The 7,500-nt window shown below is 35.6% G+C and overlaps 1 long non-coding RNA gene across 1 annotated transcript in view; it reads right to left on the bottom strand.

The window, feature by feature from the left end:
- LOC136856602 (uncharacterized) overlaps positions 1 to 7,500 on the bottom strand; it is a 346,791-nt gene that overhangs the window by 191,800 nt on the left and 147,491 nt on the right. The gene's annotated exons all lie outside the window — the stretch shown is intronic.

The following is a 7,500-nucleotide window of genomic DNA, read 5'->3' as shown; positions in this document are numbered from 1 at the left end:
ACAATGAAAACCCGAAAAGTGAATCAATAACTGAATGTCATCGCCCAGACCACGAGCGAGGCATCTTTCAGCTAATCCTGAATGTCAGGTTTCCTTAAATAAACCCGCCCAGTTAACTTTCAACCAAGGACTCTGCTGCAAAGCTTCGCGGAATAATAGAAAGAGGAACATATTTGACAATCATTTTGTTTGTAACCGTCAGGATTTAGCAGGTTTTTCAATAGTTAATTGTTTGATCGTTTAGATCACGCCGCGGGATGTTGTTGGAAATGGAATGGAAAATATACTGACCTTCTGCGTAGCTAGCAAACAACACTCTTAAAAGCTGGATGAAAAATGTTTTAAATGTCAGCAAGGAAATTAATTGCGAAGCCATAATAATGCAAGCCGCTCAAAATTTACGGATGAAGACCAAAATTCAGCTATTCCAAGACAATTACAATTCAGCAGAATTTCAATTCAGAAGCTCAAATGCTATTTACCCTTTATATTTGCATAATGTTTTGGAAAATATTCCCTCTTCCTTCCTAAGTAGCTTAGAGGAACATGTTACACCTTTCTCCTCATCCTCATTCAATTCGTGGACTTCCCACTCGTCTTTCCGTTGTTTGTTCTGCTGTTATTGCCAATTGTCAAAGAAGGCTTGACCTCTTACATGTGATGAAAACATTTTGACTCTTGAAAATATCTTTGGAAAACATTTTCAACTCCTGAAAACACTTCTGACTCTTGAAAAACATTTTTGAAAATATTTTCAACTCCTAAAAACATTTCTGAATCTTAAGAACATCTTTGGAAAACATTTTGACAACTGAAAACATTTTTGGAAAACATTTTGTCTTGAAAACATTTTTTTGAAATATTTTCGGCTCCTGAAAACATTCTTGAAAACATATTGTCTTGAAAACATTTTTTGGAAATTTTGTCAACTCCTAAAAACATTTTTGAAAAACATTTTCACACCACAAAACATTTTTGGAGGTCATTTTGACTCCTGAAAACATTTTTGGGAAACATTTTGACTCTGTACAAAACATTTTTGGAAGTCATTTTGACTCTGGAAAACATCTTCACTCTTGACAACATTTTCATACTTGAAAAGTGTGAAAGATACACAGATTTCGTGTTGCAAAGCAAACGTTGAAGGAAAAAGTGTGCGATTTCTTGAATTGATCACTAGGTATTTTAGGCGACCACGGGGTGCACATGACTATAACATTCGACTCTTGACATTTGACAATTAAATAACCTACTCGCCGGAAATTATCTTGAGAATAATTTCCTGATGCTTTGTGACAGCAAATGTGAATTTATGATGTAAAGGCAACACAACTAAGGTCGTTCTGCAAAACAGAACTTCATATATACCTCGAGAATATTTGTGTTTTCCGGCAAACAAAGGGAGGTCTCGGCGCATCCGCTTAGCTCTGTTTAATAGCTTTTGTCCAACTCGTATAATGGAGCCTAAAACCTAAAGTTAAAAGGAACATTGTCATTCAGAAGGTGAACCCTATTCGTATGGAACAAGCCCACCACAGGGGCCATTGACCTGACATTCAAGCTTCCAAAGATTATTATTATTATTATTATTATTATTATTATTATTATTATATTATATTCAGAAGCTGAACCCTATTCGTATGGAACAAGCCCACCACAGGGGCCATTGACCTGATATTCAAGCTTCCAAAGATTATCATTATTATTATTATTATTATTATTATTATTATTATTATTATTATTATTATTATTATTATTATTATTATTATTATTATATTCAGAAGCTGAACCCTATTTGTATGGAACAAGCCCACCACAGGTTGGGCCACTGACTTGAAATTCAAGCTTCCAAAAAATATTATGGCGTGCATCTGAAAGAAATAACAGACGGTAATAGGAAATACAGAATGAAGAGATCAGTTATTAGAAAATAAAAAAATAAATTAACAAATTAATGAATAAATAGATAAAAATTGAAATAAATTAACTTGAAATTCAAGCTTCCACAGAATATTGTGTTCAACTGTAAGAAGTAACAGAAGGAAATAGGAAATACGGAAAGAAGACATCTGTTATTAGAAAACACCAAATGAACAAAGTAATAAATAAACAAATAAAAATGGAAACATATAAGGATGTGAGTGAACTATCAAAACACAACGAGCATTGTTTTAGGGCGGTCATACATTGCATCTTCGCTTGATCTTTTGAAGAATCATTAAATCTCACGACCGAAATCATTCTGAGTTTGCTGTAATCCATCTCAAAAAAATAAAAATAAATAATAAATAGATAAATAAAATAAAATAAAATAAAATAAGAAAATACAAAAATGTTAGTCTCAAAAAGAAAATGTTAGTCTCGAACGTTTTTCCTCGGACCCGGAAATTCTGTCGGAGGTGATCTTAAAAAAAAAAAAAAAATGCCGATTTTCGGCGGCCTTTAAAGATGGCCCTTGTTATCGCCTTCTTTTATCTTCCGGCTGGATGCTTAGACCTTCTTATGGGATAAGATGTAATAAGCTTTCTATTGCAGTCAGCGTGCCGCGAAGGGCCGAAGAAACTCCTATATTTATCTTCCTTTTGTGGCTCGACATTTTGGAATTTATTGTAGGTGCGTTGTAGTTTCTTGTTTTCGTATAGATGTCAGTGTTGTGTGTGTCTGTATTTATATATACATACATACATACATACATACATATATATATATATATATATATATATATATATATATATATATATATATATATATATATATATATAATATATATATATATATATATATATATATATATATATATATATATATATATATATATATATATATATATATAGTGAGGATCCTTAGGAATCAATCTTCGGCAAGTAAAATCCCGTAATCTCTGCAACACCTGGCAGCAGATTAAGGATAATTTATTCAATGGCGTCTTTTTAATTCTTTTTTTATTTTGAAATCTCGAGATTCCTCAAGAGTCAAAGTCGCCATGTTGCTATTTTGCATATCAGACGATGCGTCCTGAAGAGCGTGGATCGCTTTCATTAATGCTCGAAGGCATTTGTTCATATTGTATTATAACCCGAAAATTATAATATAAAAAAATACACCATTAATGTATGGTCAAACCTGTTAATTCACTGTTTGGTTCACTGAGAAGAATATTAGGCCAGTGTTGATTTGTGCAGTGAATTATGTACCTGGTGGATAGTCGACTGCAGTGAATCACAGTTCGGGTGGTAATGTGGAAAGAGGTAGTATCTACGTCATCCCAAAATATTATTTTGGGGACTGAAGGTTTTTAGAAAGTTCAGCCATCTGGAGCCATCCCTCCTTCTAATGGAAAGAACTGAATAGAAAGTGTGTGTGTGTGTGTGTGTGTGTGTGTGTGTGTGTGTGTGTGTGTGAGTGTGTGTGTGTGTGTGTGTGTGTGTGTGTGTGTGTGTGTGTATACAGATACACAAGAACGAATAGCACACCAAAAGCAACATGAAAATTTCGATAGATGTTCCGTACGTGAATCAGTTCATTAACATTAAAAAAATATATATGAAATGAAAATGAAGTCTACTTTATGACAACCTCTGGCTTTGTTCCATCGTCACACACCTGCCACCGTCAAGTTTTTTTTTTTGGCGAACTAGAACGTACTTCATGGTGAATAGGTTTCAATTTAAAAGAAAAAATGGAAAAAATATATTCTCTATGTCAATGGTGGTCGGTGGCGTTAGTAAAAAAAAAAATAAAAAATATTGTCACTTTGATGGGAGCTTTTTCGAGGATGGCAAACGAATCTCCCACATATCAAGTGGGGATGGTTTTTGATGCCAAGGACACTCGTAATTTTTTTTTGATGGTCACTGAATAGTGTGACCAAATACAGATGGGAGTAGTATTCACATACAACAGAATGTGCTACAGTAGCTTCAAAGTTACGTTTTTATTTTAATTTTTTTTATCAGGTTTAAAAAGGGGAATCTCATATCCGTGATTTCATTGGCATTCCAAATAATATTTTTGTTTTTGATTTTTTCGAAGATTTTTTTTCGAAGACTGAAAAAATGCTTTCAGAATTTCGATTAGGTAGGAGGAGAGTGACGACCGTAGATTTGTTTTTGAAGTGGCATATAATCTTGAAAGTTTTGACAGTACTGAGTGTAAACAGTTACGTCAAAGAGTTTAGATTTCATGTGGATGAATTATCATTGCAGAAAGACATACCTTACACACAAACACAAACACAAATATATATATATATATATATATATATATATATATATATATATATATATATATATATATATATATATGATATATATAAATAAATACATAAACATATATATATATGTATGTACGTAGCGAAGGGTACAATAGGAGTAAAATAGGTTAACTTTGTAACATTTTTTTTTTACATTAATTTGTTTTATGAGTTTTCACAGAAACCAGACTAAATGGACAACAGAGAGAGAGAGAGAGAGAGAGAGAGAGAGAGAGAGAGAGAGAGAGAGAGAGAGAGAGAGACTGTGTTAGGATGAAGTAGTGATATTGATAATGAAAACAATAGTAATTGTCACGGTATAGTTTTGACTTAGAGGAAGAGTCCCAGCAGAATTGTGTTAAGAGATTTAACCTGTCATTGAAACTAACTAATCCCTAATAAGTAGAGAATCATTCACTCATGCGAAATTATACATTGCACTGCAAGGTCTCAGGTTTCAATCAGCGATTTTCGATAATATCATTACTGGAAGTATCACCGGGGGTTCAAGTATAGAGAATATTAACTTCCGCGTATAAAATATGTCACTTGATTTCTTATTTCAAGCAACTAAAGATCTCAGCGACTTTAAAAGCTAAAGGGCAAACTCGCATTTTCTTAGTGTCGCTCCGTTACATTTGAATCCACGTTAAAGACTAATGGAAGGACGTCAGGCCTGTTATTAAACTCTCCGAGAAAATTATTTTCAAAATTCAAGATCAGGTCTGTTCGTTTCCTCTGGTAAAAGTGAATTGAAATCTAGATTCCAATGAAAAAAAGACGAACACATAACTAAGCCATGGTCAGGACCACTTATAATGTCTAGTGCAGGGGTCTCCAACCTGGGGTAGAAGTACCCCCCAGTGGTACATTTGTACTCTTCAGGGAGTACATTGGATCTAAGTACTGCGCAACGCCAGATATTCTGCATTGAGACTGCACTATGTCGTCTTATTTTTTTCTCTCATTTTAGTGGGCAAAGCTTTACTCTACACAAACAGATTTCACAATGAAAGAACATCACAATATCAACTTCATTGTTTTTCTTTTTCAGCCTCAATTTTTAGGGGTACACGGGAATCTATCAAAATGCCCAAGAGGTACAGAAGAACAAAAAGGGGGCGGGAAACCCCTGGTCTAGCAACATTTTGAAATGTATTTTAAATTTAATGATTCGTCATCTGCTTCAGCAGTTAATCCTGGCAGAGAGCAAAGACACAAGCAGGAAGTAGCGCCCACGTCGAATCTGAGGGAATCAAATTACCTTATATGCAAATCACATAAGGGCAGAGTTACCAACAGATCCAGTGACACAAGGCAGTATATTCATAGGTTTAGAGAGAGAGAGAGAGAGAGAGAGAGAGAGAGAGAGAGAGAGAGAGAGAGAGAGAGAGAGAGAGAGAGAGAGGTGTTTTTGGAGGAAACAAGACAGTGGTCGAGAATGCAAAGCCGAATATCTTGGGGAAAAGAGAGAGAGAGAGAGAGAGAGAGAGAGAGAGAGAGAGAGAGAGAGAGAGAGAGAGAGAGAGAGAGAGAGAGAGAGAGCTAAAATATCGTGGGTGCCTCCAAAATAAAATAAGATGAATAACTCAACTACCAATCACTAGTTTCACGATAAAATTAATAACTAAATTAACAATAATGGTTAGTTTCATGATTTCTCAGCATCCTAAAATGATTTAGATCTTCATTAAAAAACAAGTAAAAAATTCGCCGAAGTTTCTTCGGCGCAATCAAGTTTTCTGTACAGCCGCTACAGCATATAATCAAGGCCACCGAAAATAGATCTATCTTTCGGTGGTCTCGGTATAATGCTATATGAGCCTCGGCCCATGAAACTAACCACGACCCGGTGGTGGCCTATCCTATATCGTTGCAAGAAGCACGATTATGGCTAACTTTAACATTAAATAAAATAAAAACTGCTGAGGCTAGAGGGCTGCAATTTGGTATGTTTGATGATGGGAGGGTGGATGATCAACATACCAATTTGCAGCCCTCTAGCCTCAATAGTATTTAAGACATGAGGGCGGACAGAATAAAGTGCGGACTGACAGACAAAGCCGGCAAAAGTGTTTTCTTTTACAGGAAACTAAAAGGTGGAAAATTTCTTCTTCCATAAGATTCGTCGGCACGGGGCGGTTTAGTAAAAGTGACCCCCACAAGATGACGGGTTCTTTTAATATGCAAATTAGCACTTTCATAAAAGGACCCTCTCTAGAGAAAACTTGAAAAAGATAACATTTTACTGCAGTCTTTTATCTAAGCCCTGCGCTTGAGAAGGTAATGGTAATTTGCTGGGACCTTGGTGATTTAATACTGATACTACTGATATACAAATACAAGTCAACGACTTATTGGTAGTGCTTCATGTGATTATCGTGCATCTGCCAAAGATTCGTTTTCCTCCTGCTGTCTTCGACTTATTTTCAACATGTTTGTGATATGTGTGCGATAAGTTCCCGACTTGTGTTTATAACTTGTCAAAAGACTCGATCCCAAGATAAATTCTTTGTGTGGTCAGGTAAAGATACCACCAGATTTTAAAGTGGAAAAATTGCACATATGGATAGAATAACTAAGCAAATATTTTGTCGAGGTTATTCTGACTTCAAAGCTAAGACTGCCCACACACAGGACACTTTTAGTGGAAAGTGGCCGGCCATTAATTGGCCAGCCACTAAAATAAAAAATGGAATACCTGACTTTGTACGGAAGACCACAGATGAGCCACTAAAAGCGGACGACACTAAAAGAGGATACGAAGTGGCTACTGTGTCTACTTCTTGGTTACACCACTGTACAAGCTGATATTATCAGCTGGCCACTAAGTGGCTGACCAATTAGTGGCCCACCGCTTTCCACTAAAAGTGTCTCGTGTGCGGGCAGCCTTTCATACAATAAATCATTACACATTCTATTAGAAGATAAGTTAAAAAGTTAAAGCAAGCGGCTAATGAGTAACTATAGTCGACGCATTATAAGAATATCACTCGGCCACGCCCCCTTCCCCTGGCTCTGTAGATAATCTATGACCTTACCGTGCCACACTCTCGGACGATATCAGTTGCTGTTTGGCTATGACGCTGATAACATCAAAACGTCGTTCACTTAATAACTAAAGGAGGCTCTGGAACCGGTAAATTGGTATTTATTTTTGTACAACTGTTGTATCAACATACTTTTGAAAGTTTCCTCTTCACGACAACATGTATAGTAATTCTCTCACACTCTCTTTGTGCGCCAAT

The sequence above is a fragment of the Macrobrachium rosenbergii genome, chromosome 36, assembly GCF_040412425.1.
Source record: "Macrobrachium rosenbergii isolate ZJJX-2024 chromosome 36, ASM4041242v1, whole genome shotgun sequence".
Classification (NCBI taxonomy): domain Eukaryota; kingdom Metazoa; phylum Arthropoda; class Malacostraca; order Decapoda; family Palaemonidae; genus Macrobrachium; species Macrobrachium rosenbergii.
Note: the sequence above shows the minus strand (reverse complement) of the source record. Positions and strands in the feature narration are given on the sequence as shown.